The sequence below is a fragment of the Somniosus microcephalus genome, chromosome 1, assembly GCF_052327205.1.
Source record: "Somniosus microcephalus isolate GS21.2 chromosome 1, FLI_Smic_1.0, whole genome shotgun sequence".
Taxonomy (NCBI): domain Eukaryota; kingdom Metazoa; phylum Chordata; class Chondrichthyes; order Squaliformes; family Somniosidae; genus Somniosus; species Somniosus microcephalus.
Window position 1 is genome coordinate 449,575,692 of NC_140987.1, and position 19,782 is coordinate 449,595,473.

The window sequence follows — 19,782 nt, forward strand, 5'->3', positions numbered from 1 at the left end:
GTGTGTTTGTGAGTGAGTGTGTGTGTGTGTGTGAGTGCGTGTGTGTGTGTGAGTGTGTGAGTGAGTGTGTGTGTGTGTGTGAGTGAGTGTGAGTGAGTGTTTGTGAGTGAGTGTGTGTGAGTGTGTGTGAGTGTGTGAGTGTGTGATTGAGTGTGTGTGAGTGTGTGTGTGTGTGAGTGTGTGAGTGAGTGTTTGTGAGTGAGTGTGTGTGAGTGTGTGTGTGTGAGTGTGTGAGTGAGTGTGCATGAGTGTGTGTGTGAGTGAGTGTTTGTGAGTGAGTGTGTGTGAGTGTGTGTGAGTGTGTGTGTGTGAGTGAGTGTGTGTGTGTGTGTGAGTGTGTGAGTGTGTGAGTGAGTGTTTGTGAGTGAGTGTGTGTGAGTGTGTGTGAGTGTGTGTGTGTGTGTGTGTGAGTGAGTGTGTTTGAGTGCATGTGTACATTTAGTATTACAGTTATAGGCAGCAAATAGTTAAACCTTTGCGTAACCAACACATTGTCCCTGAGCAAATCACTTGAAAAGCCACCTCTGGCCTTCAGTGTAGAATCGGGGGTGGCCAGCTCATTCAGAATAGTCGTGGAAGAGGGGCCAAGATGACTTCACCACCGGAAGAGATTATATTCTCTTTTTTTTTCTCTCTGCGTTTCCATCAGACCTACTGCTCCTAAAACCGGCCTATCCTTGAAGCTGCCCTCAAAGGCTTGGCTTCTGATCAAGCCTCTCACCGTTTCCCCTTCTCTTTCCCCGTTTACCCCTTCCTCCCTGCGCTGCGGTCCCCAGACAACCTGTTAAGCAAGAGGTCAGGTGGGCTGAGCCAGTGAGCCAGTTAGTGAGATCCGATACGCTTGCAGCACAGGTTGCCCGCTGCTTCCACGCTTGTTAAGTGAACAAGAAAAGCACAGCAGAAAAAAAAATGCAGTGGTTGCATTCATCCAACATGCCCATAGAGGCACACAGCTGTTGTGTGAGAAGGGAAGTCTTGGCAATGAAGCATCTGTCTCTTTTATAGCTATGCTTGGCATGAGCATTATGCCATAAAGACTATCTTTGTCTCATTTTTTTTTTCCTTCTCTTCGTTTGTTATTCACTGACTTGTTTGTTAAACTGCAAGCGGGAAGAAGTCTTGTTTAACTGTCTGAGACCGCGTAGATTTGTGTGTGTGTGTATGTGTCATGGGCCACTCCTCACCAGCTAAAGGGTCGATGAGGGCCGCACTATCGCACCCCGTCGATTGCAGAAGTGTTCAAAAAAAAAAGTTTAGCATCGAATGCGTCCCTGCAGGACTGGAAGTGTTTATTGCGAATGAAGTGCAGCGACCGCGGGGGACAAATGGGGTACAGGCCAGTTTGGGCTGCTAACGAGAGGCGTAAAGCAGCCCAATTTCTAGCTCTCAGTTCAGATTGGATGGATGTTAGCTGTTGGTGAAAACTAGATTGAAATGATTGAGCCAAATAAGATCATTTTAGCGCCCCGAAAAAGTTAGCGCCCCACCCCGTAAATTCAGTAGTAGCGCCCCAATATGGAGGTGGGGCGCGACTGGAAGTGCTCCACCTCCTTCTTGGGGCGTTACTGCTCAATGGCACGGCGCTATGTGGAGCAGTGCTACGCCATTGCAGGCTTCCTCCCTGGATTAAACGCTGTGCGCACCAGGGCCCTGCCGGACCACCGGGGAGCGAGGTGCCGTGGAAACAGACCGACACTCAAGAGGAGTATCGGGCTGAGCGATCGCGGTCGGCACCCTGCGTTCAAAAGCGAAAGGGGGGGCAGGTGCTGGCAGTCGGCCAAAATAAAAATGGCCGCCCGACACCTGCCCTTTAACTTGCGCCGCTGCCCGTTACAACCGCGCCTTGATCCTGCCGCACATATCGCCCGGCGATAGGTCAGAGGTCGCAAGGGAAGTTTGCGGCCGGGGCTCGAGCGGGGCACTGCGTACGGCGATGACGTCATCATAGCCTGTGTAGCGGAGCAGAGCGTTACCGGCTCCCATCGGCGCTAACCTCCCGCTGAGTTTCACCGGAGGCATTATTGGCACCGCGCCCAGATGCTGGCTGGGGGATTTGCACCCCGTTAGCGCCCACCCGGGGGGGCGTTAATGAGAGGCGCAAACCACCCAAATTTCTAGCCCTCAGTTCAGATTGGCTGGAGGTTAGCTGTTGGGGAAATCCAGATCGACATAACTGAGCCAAGGCAAAATGAGCAATACAAATAGAAAATGCTGAAAACGCTCAGCTGGTCAGGCAGCTTCTGTGGAGAGAGAAGCAGGGTTTACGCGTTGGATTTTCCGGGGGTTCAGTGGGCGCGATCGGTGGCGGGTCGGGTAGGAAAGTGTTTTTCTTTCCCCAGTGTGCCGGAACCCAGCTGTGAACCCGCCGCCATGCGCCTTTCCCAATGTCGGGTCTGTCGGCGCTGAGCAGACCCGACACGCAGCGGTGGGTTCACAGCGGGGAACCCAATTCAGGTCATTAGTGGCTTGTTTAGAGCCATTTAAGAATGAATTTTTTATTTGCTTTTTGCATTTGACAGCTCGCTCACGGGGTCCACGCTGGTCATGGACCCCGTCGGTCAAGCTGAGGTGGGAGTTCAGTGGCCATTGAATCAGCTGTTGAGATGGCAGCATTAAATGTGCAGTAAAAGCTCCCTCCTTACGGAGATATCTTCTCTCAGCCACAAAATCTTCCTCACTGCATTTCCACAACAGATTGAGGATGCTGCAAGTCTTTACACAGGTCTCCATCCAGTCTGATCTCATTACCTCTCTCACCATTGACAGATCGCTTCTGTCATCTCTACTTCACCTGCCATCTATTCCATGAACATGGGTGCCCTTTATACTCTCTCACCTTGGTCCTCAGAATCCCTCCACGATCAGCCCCAACACCAGCAGCACCAGGCACACCAGCAGCACCAACAACATCACCAACCTTCTCCGCAATCACCTGAAGCTGCATAGGACAGAGGGCATCAGCACCCGAGCACATTGAGGACAGGGAGGCCAGGGACGGCCTCACTATGGCCAGATTTACTTCACTTGACATTGTACACCCTGGTTGCCACATGATGCGCCAGGTTGGCACCACCCCACACCAACACCATAAAGCATCCCTACAATGTCCAAGCCATTCCTTTCACACTCATCACCATTGCGGGAGGTACCGTTAAGTCTCATCATTTACTGCAACTCACTAAGCCACTTCCAAAGGTGCACACGAATCAAGAACACAAAGTGTTGAAAATAAAGGTTTCAATGCTTTCACCACATTAACAGAAACTTTACATGAACATTGCATAAAACACCGAATTGCCTACCCTTGTGAATTGTTAGTTGGTATGATTGTACTAGGATGAGGGTGAGTGTGAGGGGTGGCTAGTGAGATGGGGAAGTGATAATGTAGATAGAGAGAAAGGGTTGGGTGGAGGAGCAAGGTAAGTTGGTGTGAGTAAGGATGTGCAGGAGTAGGGTAGGGAAGGCAGAGTGGTGGGGATGTGATGAGAGGCACAGCAGAATGAGGTCGAGTGTGGCTTTGTACTAATGTTTCGTGATCGACTGAGGTCATTGAAACGTTTGCGGCACTGCACCCAGGTCCTCCTGACCACATCTCTGCTTGTGCCCTCTTCTGCAATGTGCAACCAGGCTGCGTTGTTCTCCTGGGGAGGTCATGCGAAGAGAATAGGACCTCCCTGCATGCTGTGACTCCCTCCATAAGCATATGGAGGGAGTCATGGGAGAGTCTGCATGCAGCCCTGCACCTCTGTGCAGTGTTTGTCAGTGTTTGCAGCCCCTCAATGCTGTCGAACCCTGACAGCACAACTGTCAACATAAAGTTGGCCATGGTCCCTTTAAGGAAACCGGCTGATGACACATCATCAAATGACATCACCAGACCCGCTTGTTCTAATTGGCTGGCAAACGTGCTGGGCGGGGCTTAACAAGCCCAATCAGGGGAAATTAATTTCAGAGGCCAGGATGGAGCCAGCACAGTGGTCGTGACCCACCACCGACATCGCCCGCCACTGACCCGCCGAGGTTAGTAAAACACGGCCAACGTTTCAGATTGATGACCTTTCATCAGAACTGGAAGAAGTTAGAGGTGTAACAGTTTTTAAGCCAGTTTTTCCAGCATTTTCTGTTTTTACTTCAGATTTCTAGCATCCGCAGTATTTTACTTTTGTTTTTTAGATAATAAAAGGTGCAATGAGCAGACCTGTGCAGACTGATTAACCTGCAAAATTTATGAATGTAATTCATCATACGAATGATCTGAATACCGCAATAACGCAGTTCTGTTCTGCAAACCCATTAGGAAAATTCAAACTGTCTCCAGTGTTCTGCACTAAAAATAAATGATGCTACAAGGTGTACTCTACCTATTTGTTGGTCTATCTCGGGGTCTGTTTGTAAATCCTCGGTGTTGTTGCTGCCTCCCTGACCTGGGACCGCCACCAGCGAGAAGGACAAGAGCAGCAATGTCATGGGATCACCATGATCTGCAAGTTCCCCTCCAAGCCACCCACTCTCTTGACTTGGATGTATATCACCGTCCTTTCATTGTCAGAGTCAAACCCTTTAATTCCCAACACAACACCATTGTGGGAGCACCATCGCCACACGGACTGCAGGGTTTCAGAGAGAAGGTCCACCACCACCTTCTCACGGCAACTGGGGGAGGGCTAATAAATGCCGCCTTGCCAGCAACACCCGCACCCTGAAAACAAGACAAACCCTTTACTCTTACACCCTCTTTTTTCGTCGCATAGCTGCTGTTTGAATTTAGTTCATGGTGCGTTCAGTACAAAGTTACCTCAACATAAATCTAGAACTGGTTATTGGTGATATTACTTAACATATTTGTATGTCCAACATATTCCTTTCCTTCTGTCTCCCTACATTATAACCGTGACTACACTTCAAAAGTTCTTCATTGGCTGTAAAGCGCTTTGAGAGCGTGCTGTGGTCATGAAAGGCGCTATCGAAATGCAAAAGCAAAATACTGCAGATGCTGGAAATCTGAAATAAAAACAGAAGATGCAGGAAGTACTCAGCGGGTCAGGCAGCCTCTGTGGAGAGAGAAATTGAGTTAAGGGGTTGGGTTTTGTGAATGGAGATGAGATGGAGGCGGGACTGCTGCTTGCCAGGTCTCAGCCCCGCCTCCATCATGTTCTGGCCAACCAGCGGGATTTTCATAAGAACATAAGAACATAAGAAATAGGAGCAGGAGTAGGCCAATCGGCCCCTCGAGCCTGCTCCGCCATTCAATAAGATCATGGCTGATCTGATCCTAACCGCCAATCTACTATCACAGAACCATCTCCTGAATCTAACAGAATTAGACACAGGAACGAAATAGGAGCAGGATCAGGCTACACGGCCCCTGGGCCCGCTCCGCTACCCACAGGGCCATGTCCGATCCAAACCTGGACTCATGTCCAAATTCCTGCCCGCTCCCCGTAACCCTTAATTCCCTTTACTTCTAGGAAACTGTCTATTTCTGTTTTAAATTTATGTAATGATGTAGCTTCTACAGCTTTTTGGGGCAGCATATTCCATGGACCTACCACCCTCTGAGTGAAGTAGTTCCTCCTCATCTCAGTTTTGAAAGAGCAGCCCCTTATTCTAAGACTATGCCCCCTAGTTCTAGTTTCACCCATCATCGGGAACATCCTCCCCGCATCCACCCGATCCAACCCCTTCACAATCTTATATGTTTCAATAAGATCGCCTCTCATTCTTCTGAACTCCAATGAGTAGAGTCCCAATCTACTCAACCTCTCCTCATATGTCCATCCCCTCATCCCCGGGATTAACCGAGTGAACCTTCTTTGTACTGACTCGAGAGCAAGTATGTCTTTTCTTAAGTATGGACACCAAAACTGTATGCAGTATTCCAGGTGCGGTCTCACCAATACCTTGTACAACTGAAGTAATACCTCCCTATTTTTATATTCTATCCCCCTAGCAATGAAAGCCAACACTCCATTGGCCTGCTTAATCACTTGCTGCACCTGCATACTAACCTTTTGAGTTTCGTGCACCAGGACCCCCAGATCCCTTTGTACTTCAGTACTTTCCAGTTTCTTGCCATTAAGATAATAACTTGCTCTACGATTTTTCCTGCCAAAGTGCATAACCTCACACTTTCCAGTATTGTATTCCATCTGCCAAATCTCTGCCCACTTACTTAGCCTGTCTATGTCCCCTTGCAGGTTTTTTATTCCTCCTCACTCACTACTTTCCCTCCCATCTTAGTATCATCTGTAAACTTTGATATGTTACACTCGGTCCCCTCCTCCAAATCGTTAATATAGATTGTAAAGAGTTGGGGACCCAGCACTGACCCCTGCGGAACACTACTAGTTACTGATTGCCAGTCTGAGAATGAACCATTTATCCCAACTCTCTGCCTTCTGTTAGATAGCCAATCCTCTATCCATGTCAGAATATTACCCCCAATCCCGTGATTTTTTATCTTAAGCAATAATCTTTTGTGCGGCACCTTGTCAAATGCCTTTTGGAAGTCTAAATACACTACGTCCACTGGTTTCCCTTTATCCACCCTATATGTTACTTCCTCAAAGAACTCCAGCAAATTTGTCAAACATGACTTCCCCTTCATAAAACCATGCTGACTTTGTCCTATTAAATTTTGATTATCCAAATGTCCTGTTACTGTCTCCTTAATAATGGACTCCAAAATTTTACCTACCACAGATGTTAGGTTAACCGGTCTATAGTTTCCAGCCTTCTGTCTACTGCCCTTTTTAAATAAGGGTGTTACATTAGCAGTTTTCCAGTCTGCCGGGACCTTTGCTGAGTCCAGGGAGTTTTGGAAAATTATTACCAATGCATCCACAATCCCTACCGCCACTTCCCTCAAGGCCTTAGGATGTAAGCCATCAGGTCCAGGTGATTTATCCGCCTTGAGTCCCATTATTTTACCGAGTACCACTTCCTTAGTGATTTTGATCGTGTTTAGCTCCTCCCCCCCTATAGCCCCCTGTTTGTCCAGTGTTGGGATATTCTTAGTGTCCTCTAATGTAAAGACTGATACAAAATATTCATTCACTGTTTTTGCCATCTCCATATTTCCCACCATTAATTTCACGGTCTCATCCTCTAAGGGACCAATATTAACTTTAGCCACCCTTTTTCTTTTTATATAACTATAAAAACTCTTACTATCTGTTTTTACATTTTTTGCTAATTTACTTCCATAATCTATCTTCCCTTTCTTAATCAATCTTTTTGTTATTTTTTGCTGTCTTTTAAAGTTTTCCCAATCCTATATCCTCCCACAAGATTTGGCTACCTTATATGCCCTTGTTTTTAGTCGAATACTATCCTTAATTTCTTTACTTAGCCACGGGTGGCTGTCTTTTCTTTTACACCCTTTTCTTCTCAGTGGAATATATTTTTTTTGGAAGTTGTAAAATAACTCCTTAAATGTACACCACTGATCATGTATCGTCTTACCCTTTAATCTATTTTCCCAATCCACTCTACTCAATTCCGCTCTCATACCTTCATAGTCTCCTTTATTCAAGCTTAGCACACTTGTTTGAGTTAAGAACATAAGAACATAAGAAATAGGAGCAGGAGTTGGCCAATCGGCCCCTCGAGCCTGCTCCACCATTCAATAAGATCATGGCTGATCTGATCCTAACCTCAAATCTTCTATCACGCTCCATCCACCCGAACCCATGTGATCTCCCGGGAGAGGCGACAAACCAGATAAAGACCCAATGGCCAATTTGGGAGACAAAAATCTGGGAAATTCCTCTCCGACCCATCTAGGCGATTGAAATTCTTCCAGGAGCTCACTCTGTCCCTATATTTTCTACAGTACTTACCTTCTGTCAAGGCGATCTCCACCCCAGCCAGGAACAGGAATAAAACCATCTCCTGAAATCTAACACAGAATTAGAACACAGTAGGAGCAGAACCAGGCGACACGGCCCCTGGGCCCACTCCACTACCCACAGGGCCATGACCATTCCGAACATAGTCTCATGTCCAATTTCCTGCCCGCTCCCCGTAACCCTTAATTCCCTTTACTTCTAGGAAACTATCTATTTCTGTTTTAAATTTATTTAATGATGTAGCTTCCACAGCTTTCTGGGGCAGCAAATTCCACAAACCTACCACCCTCTGAGTGAAGAAGTTTCTCCTCATCTCAGTTTTGAAAGTCGATAGTAGCCATGGTGTGGAGATGCCGGAGTTGGACTGGGGTGGACAAATGTAAGAAGTCACACAACACCAGGTTATAGTCCAACAGCTTTATTTGAAATCACAAGCTTTCGGAGCGCTGCTCCTTCGTCAGGCGAAGTGGAGAAATGCATAAAGACACAGCTTATATAGTCAGAGAATCATGTCAGATGTTTACAGGTAACCTTTCCAACTGCCATTTATCACACCTCGGCAGAGAGATAATCACAGCAGTCAAAGGTGTGAATGGTGTCCAAACAGGTCAGTCAGGGAAACATTACATCAAAGAACAATGAGGTGGGGTCACAAGGGGTCAAATATTGCAGATGCTGGGGTCTGTATGAAAAACAAAAAAACAGACAAAAAACATTTTTTTTGGCTGGAAATCACAGCAGGTCCGGCCGCATCTGTGTAGAGAGAACAAGCCAATGTCGACTCGAGTCTGGATGACCCTGCATCAGGTGGGGTTACATGTAGCGTGACATGAACCCAAGATCTCGGTTGAGGCCGTCCTCATGGGTGCGGAACTTCGCTATCAGTTTCTGCTCGACAATTTTGCGTTGTCGTGTGTCTCGAAGGCCACCTTGGAGAATGCTTACCCGAAGATCGGAGGCTGAATGTCCTTGACTGCTGAAGTGTTCCCCGACTGGGAGGGAACACTCCTGCCTGGTGATTGTTGCGCGGTGTCCGTTCATCCGTTGTTGCAGTGTCTGCATGGTCTCGCCGATGTACCATGCTCCGGGGCATCCTTTCCTGCAACGTATGAGGTAGACAACGTTGGCCGAGTCACATGAGTATGTACCATGTACCTGGTGGGTGGTGTCCTCACGTGTGATGATGGTATCTGTGTTGATGATCTGGCATGTCTTGCAGAGGTTGCTGTGGCAGGGTTGTGTGGTGTCGTGGTCACTGTTCTCCTGAAAGCTGGGTAATTTGCTGCGAACGATGGTCTGTTTGAGGTTAGGCGGCTGTTTGAAAGCGAGTAGTGGAGGCGTGGGGATGGCCTTAGCGAGGTGTTCGTCGTCATCGATGACATGTTGAAGGCTGCGAAGAACATGGCGTAGTTTCTCCGCTCCGGGGAAGTACTGGACGACGAAGGGTACTCTGTTGGTTGTGTCCCGTGTTTGTCTTCTGAGGAGGTCTATGCGATTTTTCGCTGTGGCCCGTCGGAACTGTCGATCGACGAGTCGAGCGTCATATCCCGTTCTTACAAGGGCGTCTTTCAGTGTCTGTAGGTGTCCATCGCGTTCCTCCTCGTCTGAGCAGATCCTGTTTATTCGCAGGGCTTGTCCATAGGGGATGGCTTCTTTAACGTGGTTAGGGTGGAAGCTGGAGAAGTGAAGCATTGTGAGGTTGTCCGTGGGCTTGCGGTAGAGTGAAGTGCTGAGGTGTCCATCTTTGATGGAGATTCGTGTGTCCAGGAATGAGACTGATTCTGAGGAGTAGTCCATGGTGAGTTTGATGGTGGGATGGAACTTGTTGATGTTATCGTGTAGTCTTTTCAGTGATTCTTCGCCGTGGGTCCATAGGAAGAAAATGTCGTCGATGTACCTGGTGTATAGCGTTGGTTGGAGATCCTGTGCAGCGAAGAAGTCTTGCTCGAACTTGTGCATGAAGATGTTTGCGTATTGGGGTGCGAATTTGGTCCCCATGGCTGTTCCGTGTGTTTGCGTAAAGAACTGGTTGTCGAAGGTGAAGACATTGTGGTCAAGGATGAAGCGGATGAGTTGTAGGATGGCGTCTGGAGATTGGCTGTTGTTGGTGTTGAGTACTAAGGCTGTCGCAGCGATGCCGTCATCGTGGGAGATGCTGGTGTAGAGTGCCGAGACGTCCATCGTGGCGAGGAGTGTTCCTGGTTCAACTGGTCCGTGGGTGCTGAGCTTCTGTAAGAAGTCTGTAGTGTCGCGACAGAAGCTGGGGGTTCCCTGTACGATGGGTTTCAGGATGCACTCGACATATCCAGAGAGGTTCTCACACAGGGTTCCGTTGCCTGATGCGATAGGACGTCCAGGTGTGTTGGCTTTGTGTATCTTTGGGAGGCAGTAGAAGTCTCCCACGCGGGGAGTACGTGGGATGAGAGCATGTAGGATGCTTTGAAGGTCTGGATCGAAGGTTTTGATCAGTCTGTTGAGTTGGCGGGTGTGTTCTTTGGTCGGATCTGCGGGTAACTGTCTGTAGTGTTCCTGGTTGTCCAGTTGTCGGTATACTTCTTTGCAATAGTCCGTTCTGTTCTGTATGACGATGGCACCTCCTTTGTCTGCTGGTTTGATGACGATGTTGCGGTTGGTCTTGAGAGCGTGGATGGCATTGCGTTGTGCTCGGGTGACATTCTGGACTGTCTTGTGAGTGCGGCTGATGAATCTGGCGTTGATGCATCTCCTGACAGCTTGAGCATACATGTCAAGCTTAGGGCAGCGACCCTCCGGAGGGGTCCAATTTGACTCTTTCTTCTTCGGTTGCTGCACTGCGGATCCCTCTGTCTGCTGTTCCGGATCATTGATTGTCTCATTGGGTTCGCTGCTGACATCTTGGGATTTGTGGAAGAATTCCCGGAGCCTCATTCTCCTGATGAATTCCTCTGTGTCTGCCGTGAGACCGATGGGGTCCATTTTGGTGGTGGGGCAGAAATTGAGCCCTCGGCTGAGAACTTCAATTTCGTCTGGTTGAAGGGTGTGGTCGGACAGGTTGACGATGGATTTCCCTGTGGTTTCAACCGTGGTACCGGGGGAGGCTTGGTTGCTGCTGCTGGTGATGCCAAGTTTCTCAAGCTTCCTGTTCTTGGTGTGCATGTAGGTAGCGTAGTTCCGTTGCCTTGTTTGTTTGGCGGTGTCTCGTAGCTGGTCTGTTGCGTCCTGAGCACAGGCTGAGAACATGGACTCCATCTCGGTTTCGAGGTTGCGGCGTCTGCTGTAGAGCTGGTGTACGAGATGGTTGAGGAGTGTGCGAGAGGTACGACGGCAGAGTCTATCAGCGTAGTCTGTGTTGTAGGTCGACTTGACTGGGTTAGTGATCTGTAGTCCTTTCGGGATCTTGTCTGCTTTCTTGCATCTCTGTAGAAACTTGATGTCTGTGTCGATATGCGCGATCTTCTTGGAGATCCTCTCCACTTTGAGCCAGCAGTTTGTTTTTCATACAGACCCCAGCATCTGCAATATTTGACCCCTTGTGACCCCACCTCATTGTTCTTTGATGTAATGTTTCCCTGACTGACCTGTTTGGACACCATTCACACCTTTGACTGCTGTGATTATCTCTCTGCCGAGGTGTGATAAATGGCAGTTGGAAAGGTTACCTGTAAACATCTGACATGATTCTCTGACTATATGAGCTGTGTCTTTATGTATTTCTCCACTTCACCTGAAGAAGGAGCAGCGCTCCGAAAGCTTGTGATTTCAAATAAAGCTGTTGGACTATAACCTGGTGTTGTGTGACTTCTTACAGTTTTGAAAGAGCAGCCCCTTATTTTAAGATTATGCCCCCTAGTTCTAGTTTCACCCATCATTGGGAACATCCTCACCGCATCCACCCGATCAAGCCCCTTCACAATCTTATATGTTTCAATAAGATCGCCTCTCATTCTTCTGAACTCCAATGAGTAGAGTCCCAATCTACTCAACCTCTCCTCATATGACCACCCCCTCATCCCCGGGATTAACCGAGTGAACCTTCTTTGTACTGACTCGAGAGCAAGTATGTCTTTTCTTAAGTATGGACACCAAAACTGTATGCAGTATTCCAGGTGCGGTCTCACCAATACCTTGTACAACTGCAGCAATACCTCCCTGTTTTTACATTCCATCCCCCTAGCAATAAAAGCCAACATTCCATTGGCCTTCTTGATCACTTGCTGCACCTGCATACTAACCTTTTGAGTTTCGTGCACCAGGACCCCCAGATCCCTTTGTACTACAGTACTTTCCAGTTTCTTGCCATTAAGATAATAACTTGCTCTATGATTTTTCCTGCCAAAGTGCATAACCTCACACTTTCCAGTATTGTATTCCATCTGCCAAATCTCTGCCCACTTACTTAGCCAACCTTCTCACCCTCTAATTGAATATGGAATTCAACCATGTTATGGTCACTCATTACAAGGGGATCCTTTACTAGGACATTTTTAATTAATCCTGTCTCGTTACACAGGACCAGATCTAAGGTTGCTTGCCTCCTGGTCGGTTCAGTTACATACTGCTCAAGAAACCCATCCCTAATACACTCAATGAACTCATCCTCAAGGCAGCCCTGCCCAATTTGATTTGTCCAATTAATATGATAGTTAAAATCCCCCATAATTATAGATGTTCCCTTATTACAAGCCTCAACTATTTCCTGATCTCCGTCCAACAGAGTTGCAACTGTTCAGAGGCCTATAGACTACGTCCACTAGTGTTTTTTTCCCCTTATTATTCCTTACCTCCACCCAAACTGTTTCATTATCCTGATCTTTTGACCCAATATCATTTCTCTGTATTACAGTGATTCCTTCCTTTATTAACATAGCCACCCCACCTCCCCTTCCTTCCTGCCTGTCCTTCCTGATTGTTAAATAACCTGGTATGTTTAATTCCCAGGCATTGTCACCCTGCAGCCATGTTTATGTAATGGCCACAAAATCATACCCATATGTAGTTATTTGTGCCATTAACTCATCTATTTTGTTACGAATGCTACGTGCATTCAGATAGAGAACTTTCAAATATGTTTTGTGACACTTAGTTCCTGCTTTTGCCCTTTTTATTACTTTACCTTTTACTCCATACCTTCTGCTGTACAAGGTATTGGTGAGACCGCACCTGGAATCCTGCGTACAGTTTTGGTGTCCATACTTAAGAAAAGACATACTTGCTCTCGAGTCAGTACAAAGAAGGTTCACTCGGTTAATCCTGGGGATGAGGGGATGGACATATGAGGAGAGGTTGAGTAGATTGGGACTCTACTCATTGGAGTTCAGAAGAATGAGAGGCGATCTTATTGAAACATATAAGATTGTGAAGGGGTTGGATCGGGTGGCTGCGGGGAAGATGTTCCCGATGATGGGTGAAACTAGAACTAGGGGGCATAGTCTTAGAATAAGGGGCTGCTCTTTCAAAACTGAGATGAGGAGGAACTACTTCACTCAGAGGGTGGTAGGTCCATGGAATATACTGCCCCAAAAAGCTGTAGAAGCTACATCATTACATAAATTTAAAACAGAAATAGACAGTTTCCTAGAAGTAAAGGGAATTAAGGGTTACGGGGAGCGGGCAGGAATTTGGACATGAGTCTAGGTTCGGATCGGTCATGGCCCTGTGGGTAGCGGAGCAGGCCCAGGGGCCGTGTAGCCTGATCCTGCTCCTATTTCGTGTGTCTAATTCTGTTAGATTCAGGAGATGGTTCTATGATAGTGGATTGGCGGTTAGGATCAGATCAGCCATGATCTTATTGAATGGCGGAGCAGGCTCGAGGGGCCGATTGGCCTACTCCTGCTCCTATTTCTTATGTTCTTATGTTCTTATGCCCCTTCCTGACATGCTCTGGTTTTTAATTTCCCCACTGCTACCTAAGTCTATGACCTTCTCTGTTGTCATTTTTATTATTTGCTCTCTAGGAACCTCCCCCCCACTAGTTAGTTTAAAGCCCTCTCTACAGCCCTAGTTATATGATCCGCCAGGACTCTAGTCCCAGCACTGGCCAAGTGAAGCCCGTCCCAACGGAACAGCTCCCTCCTGCCCCAGTGCTGGTGCCAGTGTCCCAGGAAGCAAAACCCATTTCTCCCACAGCAGTCTTTGAGCCACGCATTTAACTCTCTAATTTTATTTGTCCTAGCCAAATTCGCTCGTGGCTCAGGTAATAATCCAGAGATTATTACCCTTGAGGTTCCGTTTTTTAATTTGACCCCTAGCTGCTCATACTCCTTTAACAGAACCGGCTTCCTAGTCCTATCTACGTCGTTTGTACCAACATGGACCACGACAACTGGATCCACCCCCTCCCACTGCAAGTTTCTTTCCAGCCCAGAGGAGATGTCCTTAACCCTGGCACCGGGTAGGCAACACAGCCTTCGGGACTCTCGCTCTCGGCTGCAGAGAACTCTATCTATCCCCCTAATAATACTATCCCCTACCACTACAACATTTCTATTTACTCCCCCCTCTTGAATGGCCCCCCGTTCCACGGTGCTGTGGCCAGGTTGCTCATCCTCCCTGCAGTCCCTGCTCCTGTCCCCACAGGGAGTAAGAACCTCGAACCTGTTGGGCAAGAGCAAGGGCTGCGGCTCCTCCAGCTCTACCTCCTGGATCCTCGTACCTGCCTCGCTCGTAGTCACACCGTCCTGTCCCTGACCATGGGCTACATCTGAATTAATTAACTTCATAGGTGTGACCACCTCCTGATACACAGAGTCCAGGTACTTCTCCCCCTCCCTGATGTGTCGCAGTGTCTGAAGCTCAGACTCCAGCTCATCAACACGGCGGGCTCAGCAGACCAATTAGGGGGAAGTCACTCACAGAGCACGCCAACGTCTGACGTGCCATCTGTCAAGACTTCTTCAAAAAAGAATTGTCAGCATTTGACAGCTCTGTGAAGCTGTCAAATACTGACATTCTATGTAGTTTGATGAGCCCTTGTGTTCAAGTCTCATCAAACCTTTCTACTTTGTAGAAATCAGATGACTGTTGGTTCAGAGGATCCAACAGCCAGTCTGTGAAATCTACAATGAAGATGTCGGGATTACGGAACCACAGTGGCTGAAGGCTGTAGGCAGAAACAAAGGTAAGTAAACATTTTATAACACTTTACACTCACCTTACATAATTACCACTCCACACTTGCACTCATCCCTCACCTCTGCATCGCACTTTCAGACCCTTCCGACCCCCGCAGACCTCCTACTCAACTCCACCACCCCAGCGGGGTTCTCCGATGTCGGGAAGCCTGCACTTGAAAAGGTAAAATGGGACTAATCCTTTCTTCTGCCTGTTAACTACCTGGGGCAGGACGGCTTCCCACCTCCTGGCAAAAGGGCATGGAGGCGGGATGGGGGCGGGTTTGCCAGCCGCCCCCACATTCTGCAGCTTTATCGGCATTCCCGCCTCTATACCCGCCTCCTCGGGGCTGGCAAAATCCAGCCCAACTTTTCAGGTCGATGACCCTTTGTCAGAACTGGAAAAATCTTCCCTTCACCTCCCCTTTCAGCATTCCGAAGGGACCGCTCCCTCTGCGACACCCTGGTCCACTCCTCTATCACCCCCAACAACCCTTCCCTTCGCCCGGCACCTTCACATGCGAGCGCAGGAGATGCAACACATGCCCTTTAACTTCCTCCCTTCCCACTGTCCAGGGCCCCAAACACCCCTTCCAGGTGAAACAGTGATTTACTTGTGCTTCTTGCAATTTAGTATTCACTGCTCACGATGCAGTCTCCTCTACATTGGGGAGACCAAATGCAGATTGGATGACCAATTTGCGGAACACCTCCATTCAGTCTTTAAGGGTGACCCCGAGCTTCCGGTCGCCTGTCACTTTAATTCTCCGCTCCACTCCCACTCAGACCTCACCGTCCTCGGCCTCTTGCACTGTTCCAATGAAGCTCAACGTAAGCTCGAGGAACAGCACCTCAACTTTCAATTAGGCACTTTACAGCCTTCTGGACTCAACATCGAGTTCAATAATTTCAGATCATAACCTCGGCCCCTATCTTTTTTTTTCTTTTTTTTTCTCTCTCTCTCACACATGGCAGCTGTCAACCATTCTGCCATTCCCATTTACACCTCATCTAGAGCCATCTTTTGTTTCTTAACTTGTCCCATTACCATCTCCTTTTGCCTCGCACCATCATCCCTTTTGTCTCTCAATCTCTCCTGCCTTCCAGCCTATCACAGTCCTTCCCTTTTGTTCTTTCCTCCCCTCCCCCCTTTCCTGCCCCTACACTTGCTTAAAAAACTGTTCCATCTCCAACATTTTCCAGTTCTGACGAAGGGTCATCGACCGGAAACGTTAACTCTGTTTCTCTCTCCACAGATGCTGCCTGACCTGCTGAGTGTTTCCAGCATTTTCTGTTTTTATTCTACAGGAAACTCTTTGGTACCGGCACCGACGGGACCGGGATGGTGCCGGTTGATTAAAAATTCTGGATGACGGTGAGGGTTATCTACCGAGGCTATTTTTAACAAACAAAGAGTCAGACTCCTGTTATTGAGGTGTTCCGACTTCTGACAGCGCCAAGAAGCCGAGTAGTGGCAGTTTGGAGAACTACCCCCACTGACTAACTCGGCCACCGCGGGAGACTCGGACTCGGCAACATTTCCGGTTATTGAGGTGTTTTCGGAGTGTGCATTTTGCCAGTTAATCGAGAATTCCGGATATTTAGGTGTCATTTAAACGAGTTTCCTGTATATAAATGCAAGTTATTCTTTTCTGTCTTCCTTATTGTAAAGATCACTGAGATTTCTTCCTCCATGTGGGGAGCACTGTATAAATGCAAGTTACCATTGCGTGACGTGTCTGGTGTGTTAACAGAAGCACTAACCCATTTATTTTAAGTGGGTAAAAGACTCCATTAAACCGAGGAGAGAGGAACGTCATCTGAATACTTCAAGCATTGGTCCACAATTATTGGCAACAGCAATTTCTACCCAATTATGTTTGGTTTATGGGTTGACCCTTATTAATTGTGCAGGAGAGCAGAAAGTCAAGTTCATTGCCAAATCTTTTACACACTCATACCACGTTCATTTGGGCACTATTATTTGCACAAGCACCGATCTGTTTAAAATAAATCTACAGCGGATATTTTCACGTAAACTTGACTCGTCAGAATGATGGCACAGGTATGATAGGCCAAATGGCCTCCTGTGGTGTATCACTCTACGAGTGTCATTATCCAGGACTCGTTCCTTCCTTCCATTGATATTGCTTTATATCACACTTGTAAAAAGTCTTTAAAAGGGGTATCCATCATAAGTGGACACAAAATTAAAGCCATTCTTGGGCATAATTGGTAAAATCTTTCCTTCGTAGCAAATTCACCGCCTCCTTTGGTTTCATCGAGGATAGTCCTAAGGTACATCATTCATGAATTAAGAGAATGTTATGATGCTGCCTCGGCCCCAAGCTCCGGAGATCCCTTCCTGAACCTCTCCGCCTCTCTCTCTGCCTTAAAACCTACCTCTTTGACTAAGGCTTTGGTCACCCGCCCTAATAACTCTTTATGCGGCTTGGTGTCAAATTATGTCTGATAATGTTCCAGTGAAGCGCCTTGAGATATTTTACTTTGTTAAAGGCGCTATATAAATGCAAGTTGCTGTTGTCGTTGATGCACCATGGTGAATACTGAAAGGACATGAACTGAGATCCGTATCGTGCCCACCAAAGAACGTGGACAGTGCAAAATACTCTGCAGCGCTTATTTAATTTGTGTATCTTTAAAGGAGATAGGAGGGAATATTACATCATTAATTCTGAGAGCAACATATCTGGAAATGCTCATATTTTATTCCGATTATCCAATCTGTGAGGAAAAGAGGCTTCAATTGATCATTTTCTGTTAGACTTGATGCACTTTACAATTGATTGCATTGCACTTAACCCTACCCTATTTGAAAAAGATGATTGCCACATATTAAATGTTTTACATATTAACATAAGAACATAAGAAATAGGAGCAGGAGCCGGCCATTCGGCCCCTCGAGCCTGCTCCGCCATTCAGTAAGATCATGGCTGATCTGATCTTGGCCTCAACTCCAACTCCCTGCCCGCTCCCCATAACCCTTGACTCCCCTGTAGTTCAAATATCTGTCTATCTCCGCCTTGAATATGTTCAATGACTCCGCCTCCACAGCCCTCTGGGGTAGAGAGTTAAATCTGGTGACTACTTATTAAACCAACGCGTTAATGGGACTGAATACCGGGCACTGCATAGAACAGGCATCGCTGTTGTAATGTGGGAAACGCAGCAGCCAATTTGCACACAGCAAGCTCCCACGAGCAGCAATGTGACAATGACCATATAATCTGTTTTTTTTATGTTGATTGAGGGATAAATATTGGCCAGGACACCGGGGAGAGCTCCCACTGCTCTTCTTCGAAATAGTGCCATGGGGTCTTTTATGTCCACCTGAGAGAGCAGACGGGGCCTCGGTCTAACATCTCATCTGAAAGACGGCACCTCTGACAGTGCAGCACTCCCTCAGCACTGCACTGGAGTGTTAGTCTTGATTTTTTGTGCTCAATTCTCTGGAGTGGGACTGGAACCCACAACCTTCTGACTCAGAGGCGAGCGTACAACCAACTGAGCGATGGCTGCCTAGCAAGAAGGGTGGGAGGAGGCGTGTGTGGAGCAGAAACACTGGCACGGACCAGTCAGGTCAAACGGCCTGTTTCTGTGCTGTCCATTCTATGCAAGTTAACATTTTGAGGTGCGTAATGGCATAAGTACTCCAAGTACATGTTGGCGAGGACCGCGCCAGCAATACATACTGTGGAATTTACCCCTGGTATGTATGTGTTTGAGAGAAAGGAGGGGTGAAATTGAAAGCTGTTTCATCCATTTTCCAGGCGTAAAATGAGGAAGAAACTAACCAAAATTCGAATCAAGATCTCCTGCGTCCGGTTTGCTCCCGATGTTCAAAAGCTGTGATTTACGATTGCACAGCTTTCAGTTGGAAACAGATGTTAGGCCCTTTGAATATGGCCTTCAGGGGCCGATCGTCTGGTTCAGGAACCCGATGCCAAACTGGGCAAAAACTGTGCGGAGTATTTTTTGGGACTAGGGCGGTCTAACCAACGGCCCTCAAAGGGACTTCTGGAGGTCGCTGAAGGAGGGATATGTTTACCGAATTTGACTAAACTTAATGTGGAGCCAGGAGGAGCAGGCGTGTATTTTTCTAGCGCCTGTCATGCCCTCGGGACCACCCAAAACACTTCACAGCCAATGGATTATTTGGTGGTGTGATTTTTATGGGCAAATGCAGCATAGCAAGATCACGCAAATGAGCAGTGATGTGATTGGTTAGCTTTTGTTGGCACTGGTTGAGGGACAACTGATGCCCCAGGACACCGGAACAGCTCTCCATTCTTCTCTTATGTCCACCCATGGCTTTGCGGACAGGAGATTGTGAAAGGAAGGCCGAGAATGCCCCCTTCCTGTCTTTCTTGCGTCAATGAGATTGTCTTGCGCGTCTATTAAAGCGCAAGACCCAGCTTCACCCCCACAGGGAAGCCCCAGAAGGCCCGAGCCAACTTAATGCAGGCAGAAGTCCAGCCCCTTTTAAACTTTGACCTGACCTTTATGCCCAAGGAATGTGTGTTCCCAGTGTCAAAGGTCAGGAAAGTCAGACCCTAAATGTCCATGCATCGCTGGCCCGACGCAGATTGGGTGACCGCTTTGCGGAACACCTCCATTCAGTCCGTAAGGGTGACCCCGAGCTTCCGGTCGCCTGTCATTTCAATTCACCGCCCCATTCCCTCTCAGACCTCACCGTCCACTGCTTCTTGCATTGTTCCACGGAAGCTCTCCGTAAACTCGAGGAGCAGCACCTCATCTTCCGATTAGGAACTTTACAGCCTTCTGGACTCAATATCGAGTTCAACAATTTCAGATCATAACCT